The sequence below is a fragment of the Cervus canadensis genome, chromosome 3 (assembly GCF_019320065.1).
Source record: "Cervus canadensis isolate Bull #8, Minnesota chromosome 3, ASM1932006v1, whole genome shotgun sequence".
NCBI lineage: Eukaryota > Metazoa > Chordata > Mammalia > Artiodactyla > Cervidae > Cervus > Cervus canadensis.
The window spans coordinates 32,403,382-32,420,067 of record NC_057388.1 but is presented as its reverse complement, the minus strand read 5'-3'; positions in this window follow the sequence as shown (position 1 = coordinate 32,420,067).

Below are 16,686 nucleotides of genomic sequence, written 5' to 3'. Positions count from 1 at the left end.
GAAATTTTTGACAGCAAGAGCACTTCAAGTTTCAGTGCTTAAAACAGGCAATATGACTTTTTAATGATATAAATAAATTATATAAAATGGTTTCTAATGTTACTGGAGATAATACATTGTATTTAATATTCAACAGGAACATTTATTAAGAGATATTTATTTTTAAGCTACATAGAGGTATATAATAATCTATGTTTTAAATGCACTGAAATATATGGCATATGAAGTATCACACCTGAATGAACAATTCCTATACTAAAACTCACTCCACACTTTATGGTTTACTTCTACATTATATGCGTGTTAGAATCCTTGTTGGTGAATTCAAAACCTTAGATGTTCACAGTTCTGCCTAATGTGTTAGAAATCTCCCATATTAGCCTGCACATGTTTTTGTATAGTATTCAACCAGTATAGTCAATGCATCTAGTTACAATTCTTATCAGTTTGCATTCTATATCTTTATTAAATATACTTTAATTCGTCTGCAATTTCTCATGACACCTAAATGTTGTCCTGATTTGATTATTACTTTATATATTTCATTAGCAATCAATCAGTAATTGTTCAGTATTTACTCTGCAAAACACTCTCTTATAACCATTTACCTGTCTCAAAATATCTTGGTCTTTTGTCTTTAGTCATTGTTACATACCATATAATCAATATTAAAAATTCAATATTAACCCAAGTAGAAAATACACAATCAATGAGCTATGCTGCTGTTGCTGCTAAGTCACTTCAGCCATGTCCGACTCTGTGCGACCCCATAGACGGCAGCCCACCAGGCTCCCTCGTCCCTGGGATTCTCCAGGCAAGAACACTGGAGTGGGATGCCATTTCCTTCTCCAATGCGTGAAAGTGAAAAGTGAAAGTGAAGTCACTCAGTCGTGTTTGACTCTTAGCGACCCCATGAACTGCAGCCCACCAGGCTCCTCCTTCCATGGGATTCTCCAGGCAAGAGTACTGGAGTGGCTTGTCATTGCCTTCTCTGCAATGAGCTATTCATAGACATATATTAGTAGCTTTATAAAAATTACAGCTAAAGCTGAATATACTGTGTTAAGGGACAAGGTCATGTCCTTACTTTATTAAAGCCCTTTGATACTTAGGTGCTTTCAACAGCCACCAAAAACTACCAAAATATTCTATTACTTCTAATGATTATAAGCCCACCTTGTTCAGGTTTTGATACCATGACTAAAGGAGTCATGCCAAAATAAAAAAAAGAACAGTTCTATGCTAATAACATTTTATAACAATGGTAAATTGTGGACATAGCTCTATAAAGAGTAAGCTCATCATATCTCCTTGAAGCTGACTGTGACATTCTGAGTTTATAAAATTTAAGCCTTCCTGGTGGGTCAGACAGTAAAGGAAAGCCAGGTTTGATCCCTGGGCTGGGACAATTCCCTGGTGAAGGAAATGGCAACCCACTCCAGTATTCTTGCCTGGGAAATCCCACAGAGGAGCCTCTTGGGCTACAGTCCCTGGAGTTGCAAAGAGTCAGCCACAGCTGAGTGACTAACACACACAAACTCTGATCATCTGCCACTTCTATTAATTTGTACATGTGAGGACAATGTTGATGTAGCTTAAATACCAATTAGAAGCTCATTCTCTGTAAATTTACATCTCTGTTCTAGGCCTCTTTCCTGAAATCCAGACTCACAAAGCAATCTGTCTAATCTGCATTTCCGCTAGGCATTTCACACAGTGCACACATTTAAAACTAAACTCAACTTCCTCCTTCATTGTCTGCTCCTTCCTGTCTTTTCAATTTTAGCTGCTAGGAATTATGCAACACCTTAATGAGTTGCATAATCCCCAAATCTTCACCCCTTTCTTCTGTCACACCCCACACCCACTGGCAACTTTCAAATAAAATTCAAATCTTACGCCCTACCACCTTGGCCTCAACTGCCTGCAATGGACTCCTAACCCATTTCCCTGTTTTAATCCTTTCCCTTCTCCATAGTCTCAGTTCAATGAAGCAGGCAGAATAATCCGTTCAAAACACTGGTTTACTTTTTAAAGTCTCCAGTGACTCCCCATAGCACTTAGTGAAAGGCAAACATTTTTACAGTGGTCCACATAGCCCTGCACAGCCTCCTCCCACCTTACCTATCAGACATCACCTACTAATTCTCTTCCTCTCTCAATCTTTCCCAAACACCCTGGCCTCCTTCTACTTCTGTGAAGGCACCATGGTTGCTCACTTAACCATTTCAGTTACCAGAACCACTCTTGGCTCAGCACCTCTTGGTCCCTTCCTTCTGCCGTGACACTGCTTAAAACATCATCTTCAATAGAGATTTTCTCCAGCGGTCTATCTACAAACCCTCAGTCCACCTCCAATGTTCACTACTCTCTGCCTAACCTTCCTTCACAGTGCTTATCACCATTCACATACCATTTATGGTACTCTTGTTGTTTTATTTAAACCTTAAGAAATATACACTTTTAAACTTTCATACACTGCAATATTTCTAGCACATAGAACAGTGTCTGGCACTTAATATAATGGCTGAATGAATGAACAAATGCCTCCAGCTTTTACCTTGAAAATGTTTTGGATTGATTTCAACCTAGAATTACAAAACTTTGGGGTAAATTCAGTTGATTTAATTTATTTTTTTAAAATAAACATTGAAAATGATGATCTGATGTTACATTTACCCTGATACCCTCTATCCAGAACGCCAAGGTATCTCTGTGAAATAATTCATAAGAAACAAAAAAGCATACCTGTCCTCCAAGCAAATAATTTGTTTCCTTCACTTTCCATTATCATTTCTAACTGAACACTTGGCTTTCCACCAACAAAGTACACAGTATCCTGTTTCATATGTAAAAGCCTTTTAAGCCTGGCAATAGTAGTGTAAAGTAGGGTGTGCTGCGGCATGTTGCAGTGGAATGTAAACGTGTACACCTGTTCAGGGAGAAGTCAAAACATGACTTACTTGTTCCTGGGGTGTTTTGAGCATCTCTTAAATGTTTCATAGTAGCATACTGAGGATGAATGAGAAAACAAGTGTGTGTGTGGTGGCGGGGGCGGGGGAGCTTTAGTTTTCCTTCTTGCATGCTTTCTGCCTCTCATTCTCTTGTGAGTAATACATCATGTGCAGTAAATACTTTTTTTGACATATAGACATAATATAGCACCAGAACTGTTAATGAATAGTTAGATATAAAGAAGGAAGACCATTTGCCTCTTTATACATAGATTGATATGAAGAGAATGACTATCTCTACAGTATTGAGTCTTCATGTGTATATAATAGTCTATGTCTTTCATTACTTAGTCTTTTCTAAACTCTATGATAATTATATAAGTTACAAGCTGAATTGGAACTAATCAAGACAAAGGAAAATATTGTAATATTTAAGGATATTTAGTATCTTATAAGCTTATATTTACTCATATTATCAGTAAAGTACCACATTTCTTTCTGTGCTTAAGATTTTGGGGTATAAATACAAAGCATCTATATTTACTAATATCAAAGACAACCTAATTAAAACTTTGAAAAAACCTTCCATTTTCTCCCTGAAAACTAGAAATTTTATGTCTTTATCAAAATAAAGTCAAATTTTGCTTGATAATTTTAGGAGGGTTGCATTTTGTTTAACTTTATTTTTTTGTTTTATTGAAATATAACAGATACACAACTCTGAATAAGTTTAAGGTATAAGCATGATAATTTGATTTACATATATCATGAAATTGATTACCACAATAAGGTAAGATAATTTCTGTCATCTTGCAAAGAGACACAAGAGAGGAAAACAAATATTTTTTTTTCTTAGAATGAGAACTCTAAGGACCTGATCTCTTGTGAAGTGTCATATTTACCATCATTTCAGTTCAGTGGCTCAGTCGTGTCTGACTCTTTGCAACCCCATGGACTGCAGCATGCCAGGCTTCCCTGTCCATCACCAACTCCCGGAGTTTACTCAAACTCATGTCCATTGAATCGGTGATGCCATCCAACCATCTCATCCTCTGTCATCCCCTTCTCCTCCTGCCCTCAATCTTTCCCAGCAGCAAGGTCTTTTCAAATGAGTCAGCTTTTCACATCAGGTGGCCAAAGTATTGGAGTTTCAGCTTCAACATCAGTCCTTCCAATGAATATTCAGGACTGATTTCCTTTAGGATGGACAGGTTGGATCTCCTTGCAGTCCAAGGGACTCTCAAGAGTCTTCTCCAACACTACTGTTCAAAAGCATCAATTCTTTGGCGCTCAGCTTTCTTTATAGTCCAACTCTCACATCCATACACAACTACTGGAAAAACCATAGCTTTGACAATATGGACCTTTGTTGGCAAAGTAATGTCTCTACTTTTTAATATGCTGTCTAGATTGGTCACAACTTTTCTTCCAAGAAGTAAGCGTCTTTTTATTTCACAGCTGAAGTTACCATCTGCAATGATTTTGAAGCCCCCAAAAATAAAATCTGCCACTGTTTCCACTGTTTATCCATCTATTTGCCATGAAGTGATGGGACCAGATGCCGTGGCCTTTGTTTTCTGAATGTTGAGCTTTAACCAACTTTTTCACTGTCCTCTTTCACTTTCATCAAGAAGCTCTTTAGTTCTTCTTCACTTTCTGTCATAAGGATGGTGTCATCTGAATATCTGATGTTATTGCTATTGCTGCAATCTTGATTCCAGCTTCATCTAGCCCAGTGTTTCTCATGATGTATTCTGCATATAAATTAAATAAGCACAGTGACATTATACAGCCTTGACATACTCCTATTCCTACTTGGAACCAGCCTGTTGTTCCACGTCCAGTTCTAACTGTTGCTTCCTGACCTGCATATAGGTTTCTCAAGAGGCCGGTCAGGTGGTCTGGTATTCCCATCTCTTTCAGAATTTTCTATAGTTTATTGTGATCCACACAGTCAAAGCCATTGGCATAGTCAATAAAGCAAAAACGATGTTTTTCTTGGAGAAGGAAGTGGCAACCCACTCCAGTATTCTTGCTTGGAGAATCCCAAGGACAGAGGAGCCTGGTGGGATGCTGTCTATGGGTCACACAGAGTCAGATATGACTGAAGCGACTTAGCAGCAGCAGATGTTTTTCTGGAACTCTCTTCCTTTTTTCATGATCCAATGGATGTTGGCAATTTGATCTCCGGTTTCTCTGCCTTTTCTAAAACCAGCTTGAACATCTGGAAGTTCACGGTTCATGTATTGTTGAAGCCTGGCTTGGAGAATTTTGAGCATTACTTTGCTAGCGTGTGAGATGAGTGCAATTTTGTGGTAGTTTGAGCATTCTTTGGCTTTGCCTTTCTTAGGGATTGGAATGAAAACTGACCTTTTCCAGTCCTGTGGCCTCTGCTGAGTTTCCCAAAATTGCTGGCATATTGAATGCATATTTACTGAAGAGCAATGTTAAATACAGTCATTATTTTGTACATTGTATTGCTTGATCATTTTGTTAGAAAAAAATGCAGTGCTCTATTTTCCATTGACTGGTGGGAAGTTCTGATTCATTTCACTCTTACTGAGATTCAGAATTGTGAGTAGGCTGAACAGATCCATTAAATAACTATATCTCCCCTTTGCTTGCCATCTCAACAACATTAGTAATTTTATTTTATTTATTTTTTAAATTTTATTATTTATTTATTTAATTAATTTATTTTGGGGGGGGAGGCTAATTACTTTACAATATTGTATTGGTTTTGCTATACATTGACATGAATCCGCCATGGGTGTACATGTGTTTCCCACCCTGAACCCCCCTCCCACCTCCCTCCCCATCCCATCCCTCTGGGTCATCCCAGTGCACCAGTCCCAAGCACCCTGTATCATGCATTGAACCTGGACTGGCGACCTGTTTCACATATGATAATATACATGCTTCAATGACATTCTCCCAAACCATCCCACCCTCACCCTCTCCCACAGAGTCCAAATGACTGTTCTATACATCCATGTCTCTTTTTCTGTCTCGCAAACAGGGTTATCGTTACCATCTTTCTAAATTCCGTATATATGCGTTAGTATACTGTATTGGTGTTTTTCTGGCTTACTTCACTCTGTATAATAGGCTCCAGTTTCATCTACCTCATTAGAACTGATTCAAGTGTATTCTTTTTAATGGCTGAGTAATATTCCGTTGTATATATTATGTACCACAGCTTCCTTATCCATTTTTCTGCTGATAGACATCTAGGTTGCTTCCATGTCCTGGCTATTACAAACAGTGCTGTGATGAACATTGGGGTACATGTGTCTCTTTCAATTCTGGTTTCCTTGGTGTGTATGCCCAGTAGTGGGATTGCTGGGGCATATGGCAGTTCTATTTTCAGTTTTTTAAGGAATCTCCACACTGTTCTCCATAGTGGCTATACTAGTTTGCATTCCCACCAACAGTGTAAGAGGGTTCCCTTTTCTCCACACCCTCTCCAGCATTTATTGCTTGTAGACTTTTGAATAGCAGCCATTCTCACTGGCGTGTAATGGTACCTCATTGTGGTTTTGATTTGCATTTCTCTAATAATGAGTGGTGATGAGCATCTTTTCATGTGTTTGTTAGCCATAGTTATAGTTAGCCATCTGTATGTCTTCTTTGGAAAAATGTCTGTTTAGATTTTTGGCCCATTTTTTGATTGGGTCGTTTATTTTTCTGGAATTGAGCTGCAGGAGTTGCTTGTATATTTTTGAGAGTAATTCTTTTTCAGTTGCTTCATTTGCTATTATTTTCTCCCATTATGAAGGCTGTCTTTTCACCTTGCTTATAGTTTCCTTTGTTGTGCAAAAGCTTTTAACTTTAATTAGGTCCCATTTTTTAAATTTTGCTTTTATTTCCAATATTCTGGGAGGTGGGTCATAAAGGATCCCACTGAGATTTATGTCACAGAGTATTTTGACCTTGTTTTCCTCTACTAGTTTTATAGTTTCTGGCCTTACATTTAGATCTTTAATCCATTTTGAGTTTATTTTTGTGTACAGTGTTAGAAAGTATTCTAGTTTCATTTTTTTACAAGTCGTTGACCAGTTTTCCCAGCACCACTTGTTAAAGAGATTGCCTTTTCTCCATTGTATATTTTTGTCTCCTTTGTCAAAGATAAGGTGTCCATAGGTGTGTGGATTTATCTCTGGGCTTTCTATTCTGTTCTATTGATCTATATTTGTGTCTTTGTGCCAGTACCATACTGTCTAGATGACTGTGGCTTTGTAGTAGAGCCTGAAGTCAGGCAGGTTGATTTCTTCAGTTCTCTTCTTCTTTCTCAAGATTACTTTGGCTATTCGAGGTTTTTTGTATTTCCATACAAATTGTGAAATTATTTGTTCTAGTTCTGTGAAAAATTCCGTTGGTAGCTTGATAGGGATTGCATTGAATCTATAGATTGTGTTGGGTAGTATACTCATTTTCACAATATTGATTTTCCCAATCCATGAACACGGTATATTTCTCCACCTATTTGTGTCCTCTTTGGTTGCTTTCACCAGTGTTTTATAGTTTTCCATATATAGGTCTTTTTTGCTTCTTTAGGTAGATATATTCCTAAGTATTTTATTCTTTTTGTTGCAATGGTGAATGGAATTGTTTCCTTAATTTCTCTTTCTGTTTTCTGATTGTTAGTGTATAGGAATGCAAGGGATTTCTGTGTGTTGATTTTACATCCTGCAACTTTACTATATTCATTAATTAGCTCTAGTAATTTTCTGGTGGAGTCTTTAGGGTTTTCTATGTATAGGATCATGTCATCTGCAAACACTGAGAGTTTTACTTCTTCTTTTCCAATCTGGATTCCTTTTATTCCTTTTTCTGCTCTGATTGCTGTGGCCAAAACAAAACTATGTTGAATAGTAGTGGTGAGAGTGGGCAGCCTTGTCTTGTTCCTGACTTTAGGGGAAATGCTTTCAGTTTGTCACCATTGAGGATAATGTTTGCTGTGGGTTTGTCATATATAGCTTTTATTATGTTGAGGTATGTTCCTTCTATTCCTGCTTTCTGGAGGGTTTTTCATAAATGGATGTTGAATTTTGTCAAAAGCTTTCTCTGCTTCTATTGATGTAATCATATGGTTTTTATTTTTCAATTTGTTAATGTGGTGTATTGTGTTGATTGATTTGCGGATATTGAAGAATCCTTGCATCCCTCGGATAAAGCCCACTTGGTCATGATGTATGATCTTTTTAATATGTTGTTGGATTCTGTTTGCTAGAATTTTGTTAAAGATTTTTGCATTTATGTTCATCAGTGATATTGGCCTGTAGTTTTCTTTTCTTGTGGCATCTTTGTCAGGTTTTGGTATTAGGGTGATGGTGGCCTCATAGAATGAGTTTGGAAGTTTACCTTCCTCTGCAATTTTCTGGAAGAGTTTGAGTAGGATAGGTGTTAGCTCTTCTCTAAATTTTTGGTAGAATTCAGCTGTGAAGCCATCTGGTCCTGGGCTTTTGTTTGCTGGAAGGTTTCTGATTACAGTTTCAATTTCCATGCTGTTAATGGGTCTGTTAAGATTTTCCATTTCTTCCTGGTTCAGTTTTGGAAAGTTGCAATTTTCTAAGAATCAACAACATTAGTAATTTTAAATGAAAGCTAATATTCTAGAGATTGTCTCTACATGTATCCAATCTAAAACAGAAATATACATGAAGATATTATTCCTTCTAAAATCTTTACGGGAAAATAACACAAGATTAAAGTTTATTTTTAATTACAGACATAAATATTTTGAATGATTATGTTTTCCTTTATTTCTAATATTTCCCTTTATAGTGTTTTTTTATAGAACCCAAAACAGTTAATAAAAACATTATTTTTCCCTTTACTTTTATCTTTATTTTAAAATTCTTCTTTATTATATGATACTTTCTTTAAAAAATTTCAAAAATATAGAAGACAAATTGCCAAAATTTATAGATGAATTTCTGTGTTTCCCATTATCCAACAATCCCCATGGCTTCCTGGGTGGCTCAGTGGTAAAAAATCCTCCTGTCAATGCAGGAGACGTGGGTTCAACCCCTGGGTCATGAAGATTCCCCTGGAGAAGGAAATGGTAACCCACTCAGTATACTTGCCTCTGAAATCTCATGGACAGAGGAGCCTGGCAGACGTGACTTAGTGACCGAACAACAACAAACAGTCTCCTCAGGAAGAATATCAATATGTTAGCCTCAAAATAAAAGATTAAAAGTGGGAAATAAGTAATAGAAATACCAGCCTTCACTAATTGATCTCAAAACTCACTCAATTTAAGCCTGCCAGGCTCCTTTGTCCATGGAATTCTCTTAGGCAAAAATACAGGAGTGGGTTGCCATTCCCTTCTCCAGGAGATCTTCCTGAATCAGGAATCAAACCTGTGTCTCCTGCACTGCAGGCAGATTCTTTACCATCTGAAACAGAATGTCAAAAACTACTGATACAGAATTGAACAAAAATGATCTATTAATGTTACATAATAATGAGATATAGCTTCTTATAGAAGAATAGAATTAAAAATATTGATGGAGATTACTCTTACACCCCCCCCCCAAATATAGGTAATTAAATTGTAGGAAAATAAATACCTTTAAAATACTTAATTTGAACAGGTGTTAATGATTTGAAGGTTGATAACAGTTTTGTAACATGTAGAAAATGCAGTGAGGTTTATTTATTGATTGGTGTAGAGTTGACTCACAGTGGTGTGTTAATTTCTGCTGTACAATACAGTGATTTGGTTACACATACATATACCTTCTTTTTCATATTATTTCCATTATGACATATCACAGGATAGAATATAGTTCCCTGTGCCATACAGTAGAACCTTGTTGTTTATCCACTCTATATATAATCATTTACATCTGCTTATCCCAAACTCCCAATCCATCCTTCCTCCAGCCACACTCCCCTTGGCAACCACAAATCTGTTCTCTATGTCTATGAGTCAAGATGCTGATCTCTTCAGTTCAAATCCATAGTTTTGCTTATTTACCCCACCCCCTGCTGCCTTCATGACTACTGCTTTTAATGTTGTATTTTGCATTTTTTAAAATATATCCCTTAACTACCTAGTGTGTATGGTTGGCCCTATCAGTCTAGTATTTATCAATATGTATATACTGTTAAATTAGATATCTGAAATATATGTTTACATAAGGAAATATGTGAAGTGCATTTACCCTCCAAACTAAGAATTTAAGAACTTTTTAAAGAAATGTAACAAATCCACTTAACCAATCATATGCTTATTGTTATTTTCTTAAATTTACGGGTAAAGTTAGATAATAAAATTTTGTTCCGATTTTTGTTATTCTTTGGGGAATATCTTTTTATTGTGTACAATGTTAAATATGTGTGTAAATGAGAACAGAATTTGCAGTCTACATTCCAGGAAAGGGAATAGATGCATAGAAATTCTGCACTTCATAACTGATTCTGATCACCCCATTATCTTCACCAAAGAAGGAGTAATTTCTTTGTGTCATTTTTTCCATCTATACATGTAAATATGAAATACTTTAATATCACCACAGCTGTGATAGAGCACATGCAAGCTTTCTTAGTAATTTCTTTCTAGAAACAGCAGTCAAAGAGATAACGGTTAGAAAAGGGGGTAGCGGGAGATATAAAAAGAAGGCTGATTACGTATCTGTGGTTTTGAATGCTTCATAACTGTGAAGTTATGCTAGTGATTTCATTAGTTCTTTTTGCTTCTACTGTTCTATCTAAAGGACGTTTCCAAACTCATGAAATGGACAGAATCTGCATAGAAAACTTTTGAGGAACAATTTATAATAGACTTCATTTGGCATAGTGTTCAAAGGAAGACACACATGGGAAAGTATTAATATAGTATTCAATCAATTAGTGGGTCTTAATTCAAAATTAGAACAAATTATTTGCAGGTAATTTACAGAGAAATATTACATAAGTGATCTACTGAAAAGAAAATGAAGTGAAAGTAATGTGAATTTTCAGCCTTAATGTATCTTCCACATTTTATTAAATATTTAGATAATATATAATAGGATATTGTATTTTTCATTAATTAGCTTCTTCATGAAAATAATTTTTAAAATATTTTTGTATTTTAGTATCACACTATACATACCTAACTGTTGCATTTAACTCCAAGGGTGCTGTACTTTAAGGATATAATATGAGCAGTGCTTCTTTGAGTTATTCAGTGTCAGTACTTACAGATAGTCTAAGATAAGTATATGTCATATACTGTAAAAATTTTGGAAAATCATTGTATCCATTCATTCTGCATTGATTGTATCTTTAAAATCTCAATTAATATCAACTTCTCTGCTTCCATTTTTCTCTAAAATAAGTTTACAGAGATTCATATCTTATAATAACATAAGATTTTCTTTTACCAAGAAAAAAATGTTTTAAACATTGCCAGTGTTTAAAATATATAGAAAAATATGTCATTTGCTCTAGGTATTGCAGATAATCAACTTTCAAGAATCAAACAATTTGAGGTAATACAAAAATTAAAAATTAAAAGTAGAAAAGACATCTCAGGGCAATATATGATTAATTGATTTCTTAGCAAAGGAAAGCATTCTTTTATTTTGCATATTCTTTTTGTCTATAGCCAACTTCTGATTTAGATAGTCTGTGCACATCCAGGAATAATATACAAAACATATATCAGTCAATATGGTTTTATCCCTTACCAGTTAGTAGGACCTATACAGCCATTGAAAGGAGGCCCCAGAGTAGACCCCTGCTGACAGGAATCACCTCATAAATTGTTGGAACACAAAGAGTTTAATGTTACACAACTTATATCTAGTTGATATTTTCAATCCAGTATTTATTCTTCAAGAATTTTATAAGGTGTACTTACAAGCAAGATCTTGTGTTTTCTGCTGCTTGTAAGCTCCTTCCACCAGCTGTTAGCTGTTTCAATGAAGCCATGCTAAGCTGAAGTATAATGGAGATTGTTAGATTTCTTTCAATAGGAAACAAGCCTTGCATCGAGTTTATTTGCATGATTAATATTTTAGAGTAATGAAGCAGATGATACATTTAGCTGGAAAAAAAGTGTTTTAAGATTTCTACTTATAAAATAGTACATAATAAGATCTGAAGATAATAGTCACAATAATTATAAACTGATAGGATGTATTTTTAAAAATCGTGATTGTGGGCTAAAACAGAGATGTTTCTCTCTTTCCATCTTCTTTCTTCTTCTTCCCTCATGATGCCATACATATAGAGAAGTGTTTAGGGTAAGGAGCAGCACAACTAGAAAGTTAGCTTGAATGATAAAGCTGTTTTTATGTACCATTTTTCAAAATCAGAATATTTTCCTGAGTCAAAAGCAAACTCTTGATAGAGCCCTAGAAGAAACAGCTTAACTCCTATTTAAATAGTTCAGATTTTTAAAGCTTGAATTGGGGAGTCAAAGCATACTCAAATTAAACAGTTCAAAGAAAAAATTTAAATTATAATCCACACAGTGTAACATAAAGTAGCAGGAAATGAGAAACCCCTGAAGTTTATCACACCAGCTATTAAAGCTACAAAAGTATCTGAGGAGAATCCCATTGGCTGTTAAAATGTAGGAAAATAAGAAGACCTTGAAGAAAGGAAAAATCTAAAAAGATTTTGGAATGATTCCTGTGTGAGAGATTTGAACTGTTATTTTTAAAAGAGAAAGCAGTGGGTTAATTTATAAGACATAACACAAATCTTCATAAAGAAAAATATATTTAGAACATAAATCATATCAAACTCCCCTACTCCAGGACCAGGATCACTTCCCACTGCCCTTAATAAGAGCTCATCTGTTTTTGATTCTCTACAAGGCTTACCATGTCCTGCCTTACCTTGCTCCTACCAAAACTTGAGCCACTGTTGCTCTTACTCATTTAATCCAATCTCATTCATTACTAGATCACAGCAGGAAGACTGCACTTGCTGTTCTCTTGTGAAGTTTTTCAACAAACGTACACAGGAGTTTCTTCTTCATTTTATTCAGGTCTGTATTTGTATGCCACTTCCAAAGACCCAGAGTCTCCTCTATCCAAAATGACAGAATAGCACTGAAGCATATACATTGCTGTAAGTAAAACAGATAACCAGTGGGAATGTGCTCCATGATTCAGGGAACTCAAAGCTGGTGCTCTGTGACGAGCTGGAGGGGTGGGATGGAATGGCAGCTAGAGGGAGCTTCAGGAGGGAGGAGACATGTGTGTACTTATGGCGGATTCATGTTGATATACGACAGAAACGAGCACAATATTGTAAAACAATGATCCTCCAATCTAAAATAAATAATATTTTAAAAAGAAAACTCAACATCCATCAACATTTTATGCTGCTTTGTTTTTAATACCATTTATTACTACATGATTTTATATTTGCTTATTATCTTCTTTCTCATGAAAATGTGAGTTATATGAATGCAAGAATTTCATTTGTTTGCTCACTACTGTACAGGCAACGTGGTTGACATTCAGTGAATGTTTGTCCAGTGAGTGACTGTGCGTGTAACTACATATCTAGATCTCTATGTCCATATGTGTTTACACATCAAGCTATATCTCTATACTTCACACACACTTTCACATAGGTAATCTCATTTAATACTTCTAATGATGAGTGTAATGCTGTTATTATTGCATCTATCTTATTGGATGGATAGTGGGGCTTAAGGAAGTAAAAGTTTGCCCGCATTCACACTGAATTTCAGATTCTCTAACACCAGTCCTTCTTTTTTCATTCTATAGTGTTGTTTACCTTGAGTACCCTTGCATTTATCTTACTTTATAATTTTTACTTGATTTTTAAAACCTTATGGAATTTTAAATTTGCAATATAAAAATGCATAGTTAAATAAGCAAAAAGTTGTGCATTAGAAAGTAAATATCACTATGGTGTTACTGTTGAAACATCATTACAGATATTATTTTATTCTTATTTCACCAATGCTTTATACATGTTATATATAAAATGTTTTTTGAAATGCAGTTTCTGATATATACTGTTCATTTAAATATACTTAAAACTGGGATCATTCAGTATATTCAGGGTTTTATATTACTATTTTGCAAAATATTATTTTTCCCAAGGCTAAATATTATTTTAAATGGTTTATTTTCCTTATTTTTTTTCCTTATGTGAGCAGTCTTATTTATTTATTTATTCCATTTTGGTTGGCATTTTTCTTACCCTCTGTCTAATAACCCATATATGCAACTCTGGCCTCAGTCCTACCAAGTAACCTATATCAATTACCTTTATGCATTTCATTCATCTGTATGTTTCACTTTTATAATTTATATATACATACAGAGGAGCCTGGTGGCCTACAGTCCATAGGGTTATAAAGAGTCAGACACAACTGAGCGACTTTCACTTTCACTGATCCACAAACAAACATAGTTTGAGGGTTTTAAATCATTTGGTGATTATTTTTGTTTGATTTTGCTTTACACAATGGAATCATGTGACATGTACTCTAGCTTTTCTCACACAACTCTACTTTGAGGATATTTCTAATCTGAAAGGCTACAAATATTTTATGTTAAGAGTATAATCTATGGTATTTATCTTTTCCTCTAGTGATAACTATGATCTATTTTCTTTTTTCCTTGTCTTTTTATTATTCTTTCCCTTTTTCTTTCTTTCTTTCTTTCCCTCTTCTCTTTTTCCTTCTTTCTTTCTTCTCTTTCCTCCCTTCTCCCTCTCTATTACTTTCTTGTCTTCCCTTCTCTCCATGTCTTTTCCTTTCTTTCTTGCGGGGAGCCGGCCTGACTGCTCAGGCCCCTTCTCGGCCCTGAGAGAGATCAAAAGGTCCCTCTCTGTCCCGCCACCCCTGATTTGTTAAAGTGCAAATTGGCCTTTCTCATACACCATTTGCCTATTTTCCTGACTCTGATAAGATTATCGGGCTCCTGTGAATGGCTTATGTCTAGGTAGTCTTTACCTGATTGTAAGACTGGTGCCATGCTCTGCTGGAGTTAAGATAAACTCCTAAAACTAGTATCTGCAGTTCTGCACGTATACAAGTCTTTGATCTAAAATTTGGTGAATCCTGTTAGTATATATATGTATGTTACGCCTCAATAAAGTCGTCGGAAACAATTTTAAAGACTAAATTTTGTAACATATATTTACATTCTACAACATGTTTAGTCCATCTTATATTGTAAATTTAGACTCATTTCCATTTGCAAAGTAATTCTACAACAAATATTCTGATGCTTATGCTCCTTGTATTCTTATGTATAAGTGTATCCCTCATAATTTCCTTATGCATGTATTAGTATATATTCCAAGATACATACTATGCTTCAAAACAAATATACAAAGAGTATGAATTCTTTCAATGCACTTGTTCCTTGATAGCAAATTATTTTGTATGCTCACTACCAAATACTGTCAATTTTACTGGCCCAATTCCATCATTGATTAATTCAACAAATATTTAATGAACAGTTTTTGTGTTCTAGATTCAAGTACTTACTTTTTGATCTTTTCAAATCAGAGAGTAAAATTGCTATTTTATGTTTGCTTAATATTTGTCACTGACCAGACTTTTTTAAGTTTATTGCTTTTGTTCTTCTGTGAATACCTTGCTTATATTGTATTCTATTATCATGTATTAATCTCTGAGTGTATTAGGTGTTTATTGTGCAGCGAGCATATGGGCAGACATTCTACTAAGTTTGGGGATACAGGGTCAATAAGACGAATCAAGTTTCTGCTGTTCTTAGAGTTTACATGCTGATGGATGAGGAAAAGGCAAAAAATGAATAAGTAAGCAAGTAAATATTTAAAATGAGAGTCACTTTTGGACATTTATGTTCAATATGACAATTAGATATGCAAGCAGAAATTTCAATCACATAATTTACACATCAGTGGAGAACTCAGTGGAGAAATCAGGACTAAAGATGTTGACTTTTCTTTTGGAATGTGAATGTTAGCATATTATAAGGCTTTGGGAGATTTGGGGAACAGAGGATTTTCTGAAAAGTTATTTGATGTCTCCAATTGTATTCCAAATACCATCTGTATGTCCTGAGCAGAGCAATTTATTGAGCTGGCGGAAATAGGAGGTATTATCTCAAGCTGTTGACTTTGTGAGGAGAGTTCTCCCAGTGGAAAGAGCTGAAGCACAACTTGTTTTCACTGTTTCTGAGTAGGAGGGGACTTAATGTAGACCGTTAGAGCACCACATTTCTGGGACTTCCCTCTCAGTCCAGTGGTTAAGGCTCTGTACTTCCACTATAGGAGGCCTGAGTTTGATTCCTGGTTAGGGAACTGTGATCCCATAAGCTGTGCAGTGTAGTCTAAAAATCAAAAAAGTCAAAATAATATGAACTTGCTCCTATCTTTTACCCTGACTCATTATCATAAATGTTTGCTGCCTCCAAGATGAACAAAGTTTCACTTTAAAGCTGTACATGCCTGGTAACAGTAGTCTTCGTCAAGGTTTTGGTAAATGAGTGACAAATGTGTTGTTTAACCTTTCCCGCCTCACAGGATTATTCCCAATAAAGTATCCTGGAATTTGAACTTGTACCCTAAGGATTGACAGAGCCATGTGAGGACACTTTATGGGAACCAAAAGCAGAAAGAAAGAAAGAGCCATCTTTTGAATAGACAAAATGGAAGGCACAGAGAATTGGGAGAAATATGAAGTATTAAAAAAGGTTTCAATTGCAAAATAGAAAATATTTTTAAATCCTTCCATTTAAGAAGTTAGCAG